The sequence below is a fragment of the Corvus moneduloides genome, chromosome 1 (genome assembly GCF_009650955.1).
Source record: "Corvus moneduloides isolate bCorMon1 chromosome 1, bCorMon1.pri, whole genome shotgun sequence".
Taxonomy (NCBI): domain Eukaryota; kingdom Metazoa; phylum Chordata; class Aves; order Passeriformes; family Corvidae; genus Corvus; species Corvus moneduloides.
Genome location: NC_045476.1, coordinates 24,558,777 through 24,576,992, shown reverse-complemented (window position 1 = coordinate 24,576,992; position 18,216 = coordinate 24,558,777). Strand labels below are relative to the sequence as shown.

At 38.4% G+C, this 18,216-nt stretch overlaps 1 protein-coding gene across 2 annotated transcripts in view; it reads right to left on the bottom strand.

Annotated features, from left to right (window-relative positions):
* Nucleotides 1-18,216, bottom strand: part of SLC9A3 (solute carrier family 9 member A3) — a 54,344-nt gene that overhangs the window by 28,142 nt on the left and 7,986 nt on the right. The gene's annotated exons all lie outside the window — the stretch shown is intronic.

Below are 18,216 nucleotides of genomic sequence, written 5' to 3'. Positions count from 1 at the left end.
TGTAATGGTATGGTGTGGTCAAACTATTAAACTAGCCAATAATTAGAAGGAGGGAAAATTACTGAGTGCCATGAGCGAATCTAAAGAGACAGAGAGATGGCACAACCAGACAGAAAAAACAGAGTGACAGAAACACAACTAAGACTGCAAATACGTGTGGCAACCTATATTTATAGTGCATTTGTTAGGTATCAGATAAAAGAAAATAAAAAAACAGAGAGAAGAACAGAGAGAAGTCAAGTCTACAAAGAAAGATGGAACAAAAAATAGGAGGAAGAGGCGAAGTGTTTGATAATAAGTAAGCATGGGTGGTTTAACTGACTTTCTTGGGATTTCTGTGAGCTTGTCCTTCAGTTTATCTTAAGTAATGATGTGTCCCAGATGGCCTGAACCCTGCTACTTTGTGAAACTGACCCAATACTTGTGCCTTTACTTGCACAGCTTTGTGTTGAAAATGTGAGTTTCACTTCAGGAAGAAAATTTTAGTAAAAGCCACCAAGTTTCTCCTGGTTTGAACATCAACTGTGTTGAAGCTGTTACAATGCCAACACAATTTAGCTCAAAACTAGCTTGGACAAGAACTGATGGGTTCATTAAGAATTCCAGACTCTTAAGCCATAGTGGAAGAATATTTCCTATGACCATGCAGAGATCTTAGACCCGGTTAGTTTACTGAAAGACCATTGTTTTTCTTCCCATCCAAGTATTTGTCCTAGTCAAACATTTACTAGTTACCTTTTAGAGTGTTTTAAGGGCCACACTCCTGAACTGTCAGCTTTTGCCTTGGCTGCATCTACATAGGCAATGTTAGAAGCCCCATCCATCATTACAGCAGCCCCACAATAATGTGGTTCCTTAAGCTACAGAACCTTCATGGTCTCATCAGAATAGAAAACATGAAAGGAAAAGTGACCATAGCCTCTATGCCAATAATGAGCATGAATGTAGACATTCCTGAGAGTTTGCAGACAAGGCTTGAAAACATGTTAGAACACAGCTAAAAAGTGGGATTAATACAAAAGCAATCAGACATGAAAACAAACTGCATTCAGTGAAGCAGACTAAACCACAGCAGTTTTCTATGTCATCTGTGTCATGTAATCAAGAGATGAATAACACTTTACAAAAACAAACACTCTGGGTTTTCTCAGTTAGTTTCCTCTCTTTGTTATAAAATCCCTTGGGCTTGCGTTAAAAGAGAAGAAGAGAGAGGAAATTAAATTAAGATAAATAAACTAGCTACTATTCCATGTGCACAAATTGTGGCATTTAGCTTCTCAAAAGTCTTTCCTACTAGTCATTCTTGATTCCTTGAATTTCCAGTCAGTGAATTATCAACTAATTTATCACCTCACAGAGAAGGGATTATCTCTTTATCCCTAAAAATGAATGTTGCTGAGCTAGTCTTACCAACCAAAGTCTGTTTTTCCTACTCTTATGTTAGCAGATAAGCCATGCCTACAAGAAGTTAAAGTTAAAAATTTAAAATAAACCTGTGAAGACTTTTCAGAACTAGCCATTTGGAAAAAAAACAATGTCCAGCTAAAAATTAATATTCTGTAGAATTCTCCCCTTTACAATCATAACCAGTTTTGAATGCTGGGAAATCAATCTGATTTTGGTTATAACATTGTCTCCTCTTAAAAGTCTCATTCTCCCAGTGAATCAGTTCTATCTGTCTCTGTCCCCTTTAACTCCAACCCACTGATTATCTGTATGAGATTTTAATACTATCAGCAATAAATTCTTCTACTCTGTTAAAGGATGCAGGCCATGGACAGGAAAGTTATTGCATAAATGGGCTCTAGAGAAGCCTCTTTTCATTTTTATATTTGGCCCAAGCAAAATCTGAAAACCAGACTGTATTTGTTTTAAGATTACTGCCTAGCTAACTCTTCAGGCAGATAGAAAGCCATATGATTAACAGAAACATGTCTATAAACATAGACATATGCAAAAGGAAAATACCACAACTGATGAAGTTCAATAAAACAGCTTCGGACAGAGATGAAATTGGAACTTAGATTAATGTTTGAGTTCATATTTGCCCCTACACTGACTGAATTTTTTTTTTTCTGGCTATGTGTATAAAATATATTTAATCAAGACTGAACATTATGAGTAGTTATTATATTTGTAGAAATTGATAGAGATAGATTAATTCCAAATTCACTCCTTAATGTTTATTTTTACAATTCATTATTCTGAAGTAATGTCCCCAATACATTATGACTGTATTACAAATTCACATAATGATAGCACTTCCATTTCATAAAGTTTACTTTTACTTGTCTAGAAGAGATCCAAAAACTGTTCTACAAAATGAATTGTGCCCCCCATGACAAAGTAGAATTGGAAGCTTTAATCACATCTAAATGTCTAGCATGACTAGGTGTCTCACCTGACTGAGGAGCAAAATACAATCCAGCAAAGTTTGTAAACTCCTAATGGATAAGAAGTTTAGTTTGATTCTGACGTGAAAGAAATTTCATCTATCAGGAAGGATAGCATGAAGTGCTGCTCAGATAAACTACTTTGTGATGGACCCAGAGATGAAATTGTCTACTTTCACTGCTGTTAATAAGGAAAAGTACATTAATATATTTTAAAGAAAAGACGGAAAGAGTAAAGGAAGAATACCTGCAGACATTTCATGGCATAAAAGAAGTAACTGTGCACAGGGCAATTTTGTGATCTGTAAATTTTATCAACATTATTTATCAAATTATTATTTAACATTTTAACATTTAACATTTGGAATTCATCTACCTAAGTCTAGAAACAGTATTAGAGAAAAAGTTAAACATACGCCTCCCTTCCAGTACATGCTACACCTGGTTTGAAAGTGGGTCGCAATGGCTACCAGGTAAACTGGGTTTAAATTCAAGCTGAGCATCACTGAATTAGAAGGTTTCTACAAAATTAAGAAGCAGTTGCACAGTATAAACATCCTGTGATTTTTTTCAGATGCTTCCTTTGAGATCCAGGAAAAGGGACTGTGGCATTTAATCCATCTGATGAGAACGACAAAACAAATTAGCAACTATGATGTGGTGGCTGGAAGCACTTTCTTTTGACTCAAAGAATGAAAGATACTTTAAGAAGTTGGGGTTTATGGCCTTCTAAAAATTCAGTAACTTAGATTAAATCTTTTAGTGGAATTTACAGCATTCAGTGAATTATTTCTTGCTTTCTAAGACCATCATGACTGCTTTGGAAGATGTGATTCAACAGAATATGTTTTTTCTCAGTTATTCAAAGAAATGAAGACAGAAAGACTGGTTAAAAGAAAGAAAAAATTAATTTAAAAGTAATAAAGAAGACATACTGGACAATTAATTTTCAAGTTGTATTTGTAGACACCTAAAAAAATTTTCCAAAGTAGGGTTTCCACTTTTTTTTTCAAATTCTCTCTAACAAAACCTACTTTTAATCAATACTGATTTTTTCTTATCAAAGGAAACATTTTAATACCTTAGGTCTAGATTTTTTTGCATTACTTCCAGCTGAAATGAACAATGCAAGATAGATTTACCACCTTTGAAAATACAGCACTGCAAAAACAAAAATCTGAAACTACCTATTTAAAATACTGCTAACTTTCAGGATTTATGCAGTTATTTCAACACTATTTCAAATGAATAATTACATTTCCATTAACTTTGATAGTGTAAAATCCAGTCTCTGAAAACGCTGAAATTATTTTTGCAGCTGTTCACTGTTCCAGTCAATCACAAAACCTACTGCACATGCACAGTACACAACATGTCACCCAGAGAAATCAAGAATCGACCTATAGTAACAATAATAATTCTCTGCTGGATTTTTTTCCATGTATCTTTGGATAAAATCCAAGGACTCATAAAATAATTTAGAAAATTAAAAGATGATGAGCCTTATCATTTCCATAGTTTCTGTGAAAACATAGATATGAATCTGCAAACATTTCTAAGCTCCTCCTATCAGGGTTAGTGGCATTTGTGAGGTCTCCCATATGCATTTCTACTAGTGGTTCAAATATGCACTGACATTATCTTATTAGTCTATTTTCCAGTTTTGGCTTTTTATTTTCACTTATAAAGTTGAAGTTAGCATACTTCATCAAGCCATGGATTTCTAATTGGCGCTCCAAGACTTGATTCCCTGTAACTGGTGAAAACTCTTGCCATTGACCAAAGTGAGAGCAAAACACTGTATGCTCTTTTGTGCTTCTTTACTTTTCAGAGGTGCAAATAATAGTATCTTATCTCCAAGGCAGCACACAATCAGGCTTTTTTAATAGCACAACAAAGAAACTTCTTAAGAGAAGGCATAATAAATTACACAGAAGAATATTCTGCCCAAAGGGAACTCTTTCCTCTAAATATCTTCCAGTAGTTGGACATTGACCGGCAAGCTTGAAATTTTTGTATCTTATCTACCTGTTCATGTTCTCCTTAGCATTATAAAGGAATTCAATTAAAAAACTGTTTAGTTCTACCCTGTCTGCAATATTTTCAGTGGTGCCTTCTGCAAATACATGTTATTATTAAAAAAAAAAAAAAAAAAAATTCCAATAGCATACCCGGGAAAACATCTGCTTTATCTTGCTTGTATAATAGCTCAAAGTATAGTCAAATACCAGTTTGTGGCCTAAATTGTATCAACTGTAGCTGGTCAGTAATGTAGTTCAAAAGACACTGGAAAGTCTTGATCCATTGCTATCATGTTGGTCTACCTGACTAAGACATGGCCAAACCCTCTAAAATATAATACAGAGCATGCATTTTCAAGAAAGGATCATTTTGCTTCTCCCATGGCTAAAAGGCAGTGGATCCCTGGCCACCCTCTTGCTCCACAGCCCCACACTTCAGTTGCAGCCGGGTAGTCAGTCACAGCTCAGACTAAACAGCTGCATCTGCCACACCAGGAAAGAAGCAGCAGTGCTGCAGAAATGCATATGACCTACACAAGCCCCTGCAAGAGATTGCAGCATTCATAGTGTGTGTAACTTTGTGTAGAGATGGAGACAATGTTGTATTTTCTATTATTTTTCCCCTGTTTGGTTGTTGGGTTTTTTTATCTGCAAACTCCTTGAAAAGACTAATGTAGATTAGATTCGATTGTTTGGAGATTTTTTTTCCCATTAAGCTGTGTAAGTAGCAGCCCTGACATCTAAAAAGCAGCTGAGCAGTCACTGTTTTAAATCACTTCTCACTCTTGGTTTACCAAGAGTCTCATATAATCACTGAGCTTAATTGGCTTCCTCTGGTGTGTGCCATGGTCCTCTCATGATACTGTCATTCCCAGTATCAGTCCCAGGCTGGCATCACCTAGTCCAGACTAACATTGAATTTTTCTTATAAAAAGGACAATACAAAATCCTTAGCAAACTTCCCCATTGCAACATTTTAGAAAATTGCTTAACAATAATGACCATTAGTGTTTCCCTTTTTAATCATGCTGGGGTTTTTTATAAGTTGTTCTCTTCGACTCTACAGTCACCTTATCTTCTGTTTATTGGGCAAATTTATTTATACTTCTACCACTTTAATTTCAAATTTCTTCAGAAGTTTTGCTGATAAGTCTAATCTCTACTTACTCCACTCTTTACTAAGATAAGGTTTTTGATGTAATTTCCTGTTTAAAGAAGTTTTACTTGTTTATAATTCTCTTTTAATATGGCTCCCTTTACTTCTCAACAGTTATGCCCACCTACTAGTTCCCTGATAAACTTCCTGCACATGCTATACTTGATTTCTTTATACTCTTAGGTCTTTCATTTTCTGCTCTATCCTTGTAATTTTTATTATTTTCACAGATGCACCAGTTTTGCATCCTTGTGCATTGACCTCGGTTGTACTGGATCTCTTTGTTAAGATCTCTTTCATGACTTAACTTCCTGAGTTTCCTACTTAAGCAAACACAGCATTTCTTGCCTGCATAGCTGTAGGCACACCTTTCAACCAATTACAGCTGCTTATGTAGCCTGCACAGAATATCTAGGAATTCTCATCAAGAACCATAAGTACTAGAAGGGCTATTTTGTTGTGTATCCAGACCTTCATTATCACACCATCATTTCAATGATCCTCATTTCAGAGGATTATTGCTCCAGTTAAGTCTATGTGAAGGAATGTCACCAGCCCTCATCACAGTTAGAGACTTCATTCTGATTTCTAACCTGAACTTTTTTACAGCTATTTTATATCCAATTTCCTTTGTGAGAGTGATATCAATTTTCTTAAATGGCTAGTTTGCCCTAATATTAATTCCTTCATGTCCTGTTATATAAGCAGAGAGGAAAACATACTGTCTTTTTATTGCTTGTCTCTGTTTTTTAAAGTAAACTGCTTCTTTTCAGTCTTCAGCTCTGTCTATTTCAATCTGAGTTCACCTTTGTGGACTCAGAGCCATCAGAAATATAGACTGCATTCTGCATGAGTCATAGTAGAAGCGGGTCCAACAGCATTAATCATTTCCTATCACGATCTATAGTTCAGCTACGTCCCGGATTCATTATCACACTGGTGACTCACAGTCACCCTGTATTCACTTTGCACAGATGTACCTCTCTTCCCCTTCCCATTCTCATGTCCATTCATGTCATGGCCTCTGAGTGAAACTGCCCTTGGTATTACTGTATTACATCCCTTCCCCTAGTCCTCAAGGTTATATATTTTTCCTTGTACAATAGCCAGACCTACATGAATACTGGTAATGGCTGCAGAAACGTGTCATTAGAAATCTTCAGTAGGATGGCCCACCTTTTTGTGCAGTGATAAATCAAAAAAGAGCAAAACCAAAAGCCCTGCATAACACCAGTCCAAAAACTAAACCCTAGTGACTTCCTGTGACTGAAAAATAATCTTCTTATAGTTTCATACTTATAGTTTCATTTTTATATCATCTTTTCCTTATCCACACAGAAACTGTTTTACCCTGTCTTATTTGCAGATGAGTTTAGGCTTAAATCAAAGAAAAAAATCTTCCATTGTGTTCTATGAGTGGTTCAGTTGAAGCAAGGATTCCAAACATTAGGGAGCTGCATTTCTAGTCTGTCCAGGAAGTGTTTGGGCAGACTCATCAGAACTGAAGCTGATCATTATTACCTATATTTGCCTTTCTAATCTTTATCAACAAAGTGCGTTCAGTTCTTTTTTTCCTGGTCAGGGGACTGATACCATATTCTATAGTCCTTTGGATTCTGTTCTGTGGACCTTGCAACAACAGAACTAGTGTTGTGAATTGATGTTTCCCTTTTGAATTGTTTATATACAATGGGCAAAAATCTCTTTAGAGAGAGAGATTTTAAGAATTTCTTCCATCAGTAATCCTTAGACAAACATGAAATTATTTTATTAATCAGTACCTTATGCTTTTACCCAAAATTTGAGAGATTTATTGAAAAAAACATGGAGTTATTTTATATCTGAAGAAACTCAGATATATAATACACATATATTGTACAACAAGAGGTAAAAGCCACTTTTGGTATTGGATCTTGGTACTGCCTTAAAATATACTACAATAGCATTACTATTAATATTATTTATACTTAATCTTGGACACATTTTTCCCAAGCAAGGCACGAAAGTCCTTCATATGGAAGGACTGGTTTGAGTTTGGTTTAATCCAGCTCAAGAAAGCTTTCTTTATTTGTCACATATGTGATGGTCACCATTTACAAAGCATACAGCATTGTAATGAGCTCATTAAGGAGGAGATTTTAGGTAGCTGTTCTCTGTAGGTGAACAATTAACAAAATATGTTAGCAATTAAAAATGTAATCAACACACAGGTCAAGGTTCCCAGCTGATAGGTCATAACATAATAAGATAGCCCCAAGTCAAATTCAAAGAAGTGTGTGAGTAAGCAACTATTACCTCTATAAGCACTTAGAACATAATGAAGTTTAAACAGTCAGGCACAGTTTATCATAATTATGCCAAATAGTTCTTTTTTGAAGGAGCAGTCCCACTGCAGTGCAAGTGTGGTAGCATTTGGCCCTTATGGAACTGAACGGCACTGAAAGAAAAATGGGAACAGTCAAAAATAATATTTCAAAATGAGAGCAAAGTACACATTAGAAACACCTTGAAGTATAGTAGAGGATATAAAACAGGACAGTAAAAGAATCATAAAACTGCTTCACTTGCTATGTAAAGGTATTAAAATTAAGTTGCAATATATTGCAACTGCTCCAGCTTAACAACTGTCTTCAGAGATTCACTGAAATTTATTAACAGATAGGAAAAGCATTTTTTTATTTTTAAAATACCAAACTATTTTCCAGTAACATGGGTTAAATAAAGAAATGCCAAGAACTGAGTTTCACACTATGAGTTTTAGAACTTTTTTCCTTTCAACCTCCATTTTAATATGATAAATTAATTGTAACAAAGACACCCCCATGGGAATGTTTTGGCATTTGCTCATACAGATAAAAAACTGCAAGGAAATGGGTTACTAGTAACATATGGAAGCAGTCGTTCTGTTGTATGATAAATTGTGTAAGGAATTACCAAAGCCTGAATAAAAAAACAGAACCAGTTCTCCCTGGTTGAGGTCTACTGTACATGAAGAAATAGAAGATAAGGAAGAAGTAACTTAATGAGTACCAATCATAGGCTGAAACTCTGAAAATGTCCTTACATGATAGGGACTTTCTCTTCTTCCCCTGTACTGCTTCCAACAGGGCATAGTAAGGATTGTTGCTGTTAGGAAGGGCGTAAGGGACATAATTAAACCCTAAGGGCTACAGCAAATAGCTATGTAGGCTGCTACAAGTCATGGGGTAGGAAAGTACTTTTTTTCAAGCACTGGCAGACTGGCTTGCTTCCTGCCCCTTACATTCCACCCTGGTAAGATTTTAATTAATACAACTGGAATAGCATGGAATTACAGTGGAAGTATTCCTGATTACAGCAGTAAATTAAATAAGCATTAGGGTATTCGAATTCACTAGTGATGCCCACAAACAAAAAAAAAAACCCAACCATACAAACACACATTTGTCAAGTAGCTCTTGCTTAAAACTGAAAATTAACTTAAGTTGAGAGAATTAACAAAATATGCCAGGCTAGTTTCCATTGGAAGTAAATACTACTGCACCTCCTGAAAATCTTCAAAGTTTTTCCAGTCATATATTGGAGGAGAGAGTCTTCAGCGCTTGATAAGAGAAGAGTTTCATGGTGGATTACAACTCTTGCACATAATTTCAAAAACTCAAATATATTGTTTATATGTACTGGAAATTTGGTCATCTCAGATTTTCTAGGTGAGATTTTTAACCAAAAAGTTAGAAATAGTTTTAAGAGAAACACACCCTATTGACATGAGGTGTCCAGAATGTCAACTGATGTAGTCTTTTCCAAGCTCAACACAATTCAGCAGTGTGCGCTCATAGCCCAGAATTTCACTTGTATCTCAGGTTGCATCAAAAGCAGCATGGGCAGCAGGGCGAGGGAGGACATTCTGCCCCTCCACTCTGTTCTGGTGAGAGCCCACCTGGAGTTCTGCATCCAGCTCTGGGGTCTCCAGCAGAGGAAAGGCATGGACTTGTTGGAACAGGTCCAGAGGAGGCAACTAAGTTGATCACAGGGCTGGAGCACCTCTGCTATGAAGACAGAATGGGAGTTGTTCAGCCTGGAGAAAAGAAGGCTCTGGGGAGACCTTATAGCACCTTCCAGTACCTGAAGGGGAACTGCAAGAAGGCTGAAGAGGAACTTTTCCCATGGACACATAGTGAGAGGACAAGGGGAAAATGGCCTTAAGTCGAAGGAGGGTATATATTAGGAAGAAATTCTTTACTGTAAGGGTAGTGAGGCACTGGAACAGGTTGTCCAGAGAGGTTGTGGACTCCCTATACCTAGAGGTATTCAAGACCAGACTGGATGAGGCTGTGGGTAACCCAGTCTAGTGGAAGATGTATTTGCCCGTGTAGGAGGTTTGGGACAAGATGATCTTTAAGATTCCTTCCAACCCAAACTGTTCTATGATTCCATGGTTCTCTAATTTTATGGCGCTGTGGAAGCATCTCAGTGAATGGTTTATGATCCCAGAGCTTTGTCAGAAAATGAAGAAGCAAGTAAAACCTTTTGTCTTTAAGAATGCTCTTGACATCAGTTGTCACTTACCTCTTTCTCCATATACTATTATGCAGAATACATTATGGAATTTACTTCATAACAGAACAGCTCTTTTAACATTAGTAGTGCTAGTCAGAAAGAATATGGTAAGGAAGTGAGCAAGGTGATATGTGGGGAAAGAAAGAGGCAACTATTCTCATGTTACAATAGTTACACAGTACTCTGTCTATTAAGAAAACACCTTTTTCACCAATCAAGCCTGCGAGTTTCTGGGTTAGGCAACAGAAAACAGAAGACACGACATGCTTTGTTACTGAATGCATTCATTCCTGCCCATAAGAAAGTAAATTTGTTCAAAAATCCAGGTGATTTATTTTCCCTTAGACTTAAGAAGAGCAAGGTGCACTTTAGTTTCTATCACTCTCAATTTTTCCTGCAAATGGCTCTGAGATACTGCTATCATTCAATGTGCTTTAGCATGGCTTTTGATTTTTGTCCCTACAGCTTCTCCAATTAAGTAACATGTTAACTCTCATACCTTCATTATCTCATTTGAGAGGATGTACATGATGGCAACAGCAGGAAGAACTGTGGTTTAATTAGTGTCCTTATACAGCAAAATGTAGTACACGGAAAATAGCTTTGATGTTTTGAAATGCAGTAGGAAAGTGGTAATACAGCAGGTTTTTTCAGTTATGCATTTGTGTTTCGTAGCGCATGCACAGACAAAATGAGAACGGATAGTGGAAGTTCACAAGGAGATTAGCTTAACATTATTTTCCACAGTGGAGAAATAAAAAGGAAGGGAACAAAACAACTGGCTAAAGCTCTGTTTGAAGCCCAGCTCACAACACAAACATTTTGGGTACTTGAGACGGCTGTTTATTTCAAAAAAAAAAGAAAGGTAGAAACCAGATACAAATCCCTTCCTAAGTAAAAAACATCCCAGAATGTTGCATACATAGACTAACCATGACTCTATTCGATGATATATAGTACAAAATCGTAACATAGGATTCTTTTCTTTGTACAAGAATATGTGTTTTATATTGTCAGATCCCTTCCAACATGGGAAAAAGATTTTGCATATATTCCTAAAAGTGTCTGTGCAGAAATTAAACTTTGGGAACAGTAAGAATTAAGTATGGATCATATATTACTAAACTACCCACAGCAGTGTCTCTTTTTGACTTCTATTACCACATATATGAGAATTAAACTTCAGCAGAATCCTAAAGTAGTCTGAGTTTGAAGGCACCTTTAAAGGTCATCTAGCCCAATCCCCCTGCAATGAGCAGGGTCATCTTCAACTAGACCAGATTGCTCAAAGACCCATCCAACCCAGCTTTAAATATTTCCAGAGACTGGGCATCTATCACCTCTCTGGGCAACCTGTTCAAGTGTTGCAGCACCCTTATCATAAAAAATTTCTTCTTTCTATATAGCCTGAATTTTTTAGTTTACAACCATTAGTCCTTGTCCTATCCCAGCAGGCCATGCTAAAAAGTCTCTCCTAGTCTTTGTTATAGACACCTTTTAAATACTGAAAGGCAACAAAGAGGTCTCCCCAGAGTCTTCTCTTCTCCAGCTGAACAACCTGAATGCTCTCAGCCTATCTGAATAAAAGAGATGCTCCAACCTTCTGGTCATCTAGGTGGCCTCCTCTGGACCTGCTCCAACAGGTGCCTGTCCTTCCTGTGCTGAGGACCCCAGAGCTGGACACAGTGCTCCAGGTGGGCTCTCACCAGGGCAGAGCAGAGAGGGAGAATCACCCCACTTTGACCTGCTGGCAGTGCTGCTTTTGATGCAGCCCAGGATGGGATTGACTTTCTGGGGTGTGAGCACACATGGACAAGCCACATCCAGTAAAGGAAATTATATTATTTACTCACAGATATATTATAAGACCTACCTGAAGCAACACTGCTTCATACCAGCTATAAAATAAAAAATGCTAGTGGGTTAGTCCTGCTTTTGTTCTGAACTAGACAGTGTTATGAAGATCCAAAATCCATAATTTTCTTCTAATATTGTTTTTTGCCAATCATCTCTTGAAATTGTGCACCCAAATATACTGTTAGACCTGATTTGAAGGCAAAAAGAGATGAACAAATGTTGAGACAGAAGGCAATTTTCAGCTGAATTTTTCTTAAATTTATGGAGTTTCCACTTTCTGCCATGTTCTTACATGCGTGTAAGTAAGCATATGATATACAGTAAGTATATGTAAGCATATATCTATTACTATTTTCATTTCTGTTTTTCATTTCTGTTTCTATTTTTTCAGCAGCTGCATCCATGTGATGATTTATCTACGTTTCTATCATATCATTAACTAATAAGCAGTTCCCTACATATGGGAACAGCTTTACTAAGCTGTTTTTAACCCCAGGTAAAGATACTATGTGTCATGGTTTAGGAGTGATGCTCCCCAGTTTAGTGCTCCCACCGAGACTCTCCAAACCATGCTGCCACTTGCTGGCTCTCCTGCTCCCCAGTCCTCCTTCCCCTTGCGGCAAGCTGGAGAGGACGCTTGGAGGCACAAAAGGGAAAGAGCACAGATTGAGATAAGAACAATTTACTGGAAGCAATAATAAAATAAGACAAGGAACAATACTAATGACAGAGCAGTACAAGAAAAAAGATGACTGATTTGCATGATACTGCCCACCCCACACAGAAAACCCCTGGCAATACCCCGACCCTCCCTCTGACTCACAACTCAACCCAAAGTGAAAACCCTCCCGCTCTCCCCAGAAAATGACATGAGGGGTATAGAATCACCTCCTAGCCATGCCCCTCCTGCCTACTGTGAAAATTAACCCTGTCCTGGCTGGATCCAGGCCTCTGTGTTTTAGGCACTACAGCAGAAACCCTACCATTGGCTGTAGTACTACTTTGCCCCCTGTAATCAGAAAGCATTTACCACGAGGGCATAAAGGCAAGATTTTACTGACTTTCAACACATTCCTCCAAAATGCAACAGACAACACACGCTACACCAGGCAGCAAGAGGAAAATATTAGACCATTCCCCCTTACATTTGCATATGTCTTTCCTGACACAAGTGCTTCAGTACCCACACACAAGATAAATTCCCAATAGCAGTAGCAGGTTTATCTTGGACTTTTAATTGCTTTTAATCTTTACTCATAAATCACAATAAACAGAAGGAAACTTCATACTTCCTCCTGCTGTTTTTACATCCTCATACTTTCAGACACCAAACAGCATTATTCAAATGAACGTGCGTTAAAAATTATGGTTTTTAGTAAGGTCAGCTATGCTGTATTCCTTAAGAAATGCTGAGGAATTAAGATGCTGTATTGAGTGCCTGAAAGTAATCATTTTGGCTCAAAAAAGCTTTAACTTTTCCTTTAATTATCATTTTCTTCAGTACAAGTATTCAAGACATGAAAACAAGATGTACTTCTGTTTACTGAAAGGCTAGGGAATATAAGGTTCAAATAAGATTAATGTATTATGTACTAAGGAATTGCTGCTCTCCTTAAGTCCATGGTAAATGTGACAGCCCTTTTTATTTAAGCTCGTGTAGATTGATTGAATTAAATTGAGCAGGGAAGGGGGAAGGAGAATTACAAAATTTTATTTTTCACTGACTTCAATGCTGTATTTATCATAGTGAAAAAAAATAAATTGAAGTTTCTGAACTTTCTATGTTCTTTATTTCTAATAAAAATTTTGAAGGAGTGTTGACTTTTTCCCTAAATTTTGTCAAGGACAAAGTAACAAAACCAGCACTCTTTTTCCAGACACTTCTACTTCATAAGCAATATAAGTTTTCACTGCTACAAGTTTCAGGCTCTGTTATAGATGCTACACTTGGATATCTGGCCTGAGTGAGCTACTAACCTATCTTTTATTCGTGCCTTGAATCAGAAGACTTTGCTCCATGCAGCAATTGGCAGATCCAACTTCAAATAGCCCAGAAGATTTATAGAATCACTGGGAGCAGATAAAAGGTTGGCTCCCTCATTTGAAGGAATACTTAGCATAACACTGAGCTGAAAAAATTGATGCTGCCTATTCATCTTGTCTAAGAAATGCTGCCTGTACAGCAGATACACTGTACTCCACAGGACAGCATGTAGAGCTACTGCATAAGTCCTCCTGAGGACAGATTGCCCAAGATAAAAAGCAATCCTCCCGAAGCTCTACAGAGCAAAGTCCCAGAAATCTTACACTGTTAACTCAAGTAAGATATTATGATTAACAGACATCTTGATAGAATCTGTCAGGCAGTAGTTTATGACAAAATCCTTTCCATTAATAGAAGATATTTTAATGAAAACCTTTAATGATACTCAAATGCTTATCTTCTTTGTGATAACAAAGCAACAGAAATCGAGAATTTAATTACTACATTTATATATTTGTTAGGCTTTGAATGTAAATATGGAGATTCTTTCTGCTCTTTTCCTGGCTCTTTCACAATCTAATTCCAACATTTTTATGCTTACATAATAGCACCCTCATCTGTAACTTCCATCCCTCCCTTCTCCTCACACCTTTTATCCTATTTTTTTCATTATTGATCAGGGTACTTCTCAATTCAAAAGTGTTCATTTTTTTAGATGTAAACTATCCTACTCAGCTTGTTACACCAGAAAGATTGTGCATGCAACTTAAATTAGTTGTTTGCCTATAAAGTTATCTGTGATTGCTTTTCTATGTGGCTTCTATGGTAGCAAGTGAAGCAAGGAGAAACATGAGAATAAACACAGCATTTAAGCAATAGTTCTACTTAGAAAGTAATGCATGATCCTCTGCTAATGATCATCCATGGCAGCTAATCTGAGCAAGTAACTGAGTTCAAAATATCTTTATCTACAATTCAATAATGTTTCTTGACAAAATACCAGTTCAATAGCTGAAATGTCCTCTATTCAGAGTCAGAATTTTCACAGCCAAATGAATATCATTTGGGGAAGGAATGGAAGACCATTTTGGCCATAACTTTAGGGTTCTTTTTTTTGGAGGACAAAGGCAGTCTTCTTGAGAAAAATCCCATTAAAAATGGACAAACTGAGATGAGGTTGCAAAGTGCCAGTGTTGCAAGTGGAAGATGCAGAAGTAATAGCTGCATCGTACAGAGGAGAACCACAGACGTGTGCTTTTCTGGCATACAGCCTGCGTGCAGGAGAGAGATTTGTAGGAAATAGGGTACACTACATGTTCCTGCTGACTCATTTAGCTGCTGCTTGAGCTTGGTACTAGCAGTTAACAGATCTCATTGCATGTTCCCATCAAGTAATACTACTGAGTAGAATATCAGTTCATTCTGGAGAAAGCTTTGGCTAAAATAAGAGGTGAAACTCACACTGTATCAGCTAAGAGAAGGCAGAAGGGTGAGTGACATATGAGTGAAAGTCATTCATAACAGAAAATTGAAGCCACTCTGATCAGAAAGTGCCTAACTTAGAGGAGAGATAAACTTTATGCTGGTACCTTACCATTCCTTTCTTTAATTCATGATGGCATGACCATTGTGGCCACTATACAGCCACCATGTATTCTTCTCTCCTCTGTAGTGTGCAATTTTGTACCAGCTAACCAAAGTATACCAACTGCATAGAGAAATGTTGCTTTCTTTTACCAAGTGAGATGTAGATAAAGGTCCATCCATGTATGACCACTGCTAATCCAAGGATCTGCAGCTCTAATTGGTAGAGCAATTAATTCTGTAAACAAACACGTGAAGGACAAGAAATTCCTCAGGACTAGCCTGCATGGCTCCCTACATGAAAGCGCTTGACTAACCTGATAACATTCTACAGTGAACTGATGCACCTGGAAGATGAGGGGAGAGCAGTGTCTGACAAGTTTCTAATGAGCCGTCAATAAGGCCTTTGATGCTGCCTCCCAGAACAGCCTCAGGCTGTTGCTGTAGGGGCTGGATGGACAGACAATGAGGTGGATTGAAAACTGGACGAATGGGCAGGCCCTGAGGGTGGTGATCAGTGGTGCAAAGTATAGCTGGAGGCTGGTAACTAGAGGTGAACACCAGGGATCAGTACTGAGCCCTGTGTAACATCTTCATTAATGATCTGAATGATGGGGCAGAGAGTACCCTCAACAACTTGGCTGATGACACAAATTTGGGAGGAGTGGCTGATAGGCCCGTGGGATGGGCTGCTATCCAGAGGGACCTTGACAGGCTGGAGAAATGAGGTGACAGGAGCCTTGTAAAGTTTGGCAAAGAGAAGTGCAATGTTCTGCACCTGATGAGGAACACCCCATACCAGTATATGCAGGGGGCCACCCAGCTGGAGAGGAGCTTGGCAGAGGTGTGAGGGTGGCCAGACACTGGCACAGGTCGCCGAGAAGTATTGTGGAGTCTTCATCCTTGAAAATAATCAAAAGTTGTCTAGACATGATCCTGGGCAATGAGCTGTAGGCCACTCTGGGTGAGCTGGAGCATAGGACCAGATGCTTGCGCCTTCCAACCTCAACCAGTCTGTGATTCTGTGAACTCTATAGGAGACCCAGTATCTAACACTTTTCCCCAGTTCACTACTGTCCCAAATTCATTCCCAGAACTAAATAGGATGGAATAGCTTAGGGCCAGAACAATTTCAGTAGAAAATCTGGTTATTTAATTCAAACTCTAGACTACTGATAGACAGAAGAGTAAGCATTCAAAGACTGCTTCCGTCATTCTGGAATGAATATTTGACCACTTAAACCACTAAATAACATTTATTAACTCAATTTCCTAAACATATATCTAAGCTGCCAAGGACTGAAAAACTACATCTAAATATTCACCAGTTTTGATATTTCACTGGAGTAGGAGGACTGTAGTATCTCCATACTACACCGATATTTAGTTTTATGTATGATCACATAACTCTACCTCCAGTACAACTGTTAGTGTATCAATATTAACATTAACATAACATTAACATAAAGCCACCTTATACCAACTGATATCACCTAGTCCCTGGAATATTATTATATCACCAAACCAATGTAACAATATTAATTTTAATAAAGGAGCTAGAAAGTCTCTCCATCAGTTTACAATCTGTTTGCACCTGGGAGATTTTCATTGTGAAATCTTACTGTCTCAAGACATTTACTGGTTTCTTAATATTTAATATTTTCCTCAAAGCTCAACTTATGAAACTGGCTGAATCTATAAAGCTTCTAGTTTAAACTTTTTTTCCCATTTTATGTATGTAATTGAAGCAGAAAGAATCATAGCCACATGTTTTTGAAAATCAGTCTACAATCTTGTGTTGGGTTGACCCTGAGTTGATGGACAGTCTTTAAGACCAATTACGCTTCTCACAATTTACATATTTAAACCGCACAGAAAGGCGGGACTTCCCCTTTTGGTCGGAGCTCGCCTGCTGGAAGGTGGGGGGGGCTCCGAGCCTCCCGGCCCCGCTGGGCCGGGCCGGGGCCACTGCCCCTTTCCCCCTTTCTCAGCACCACGGCACGGACCCTGGGTCGCTGGGGGGGACTGTCCCAGAGCTGCAGGCAGCTAAAACCAGCCATGGACTGCTCACAGCTAAACCCATCCAGCGCAGCTTCTGGGGACAGGCGGGTCCCTCTCCTCTCCATGCGGAGCCGGCGGAGCCAGCGGGAGCCGGCAGAGCCTCCTGTCTGCAGCCAGCACACTTCATGCTGAACTGAAGAGGACACCGTGCAGCCAGCAGCACAGAGGGAGCGAGGCTTTCCCCACCGTAAAGCCCGAACAAGAACACCCTTCAACATGGCGGTTTCAGAGTCAGAGAGAAAGAGAAGTGAGTCACGTGGGACGGAGCTGGAAATGGCGACAGGAGAGAAGAGGGCGGTGCCGCGATTCTGGCGCGCAGCTTAAAAGAAACCTTCTTGCATGCCGTGGTAAGAAACCGTAATACCACAAACTGTTTGTCTCTTTAATCCATTTGAAAAACATGGGGGGATGGAGTATCCTCGTGTGCCTATGAAGTTTGTGAAGAGTGCCTATGTCAGGCTATATAGAAGTAGTGAGAGGCTGTTAGAGACTTGTGGCGAAGAAAAGCCTCTGTGTGCAGGCCAAAATAACTTATCCTTAAAAAGATGAATAACCCCATGTGATGGCCCATGTTTTGTAGTATGAAAGAACTGTGAAATTCTTCATGGGAGAGATGTTCTA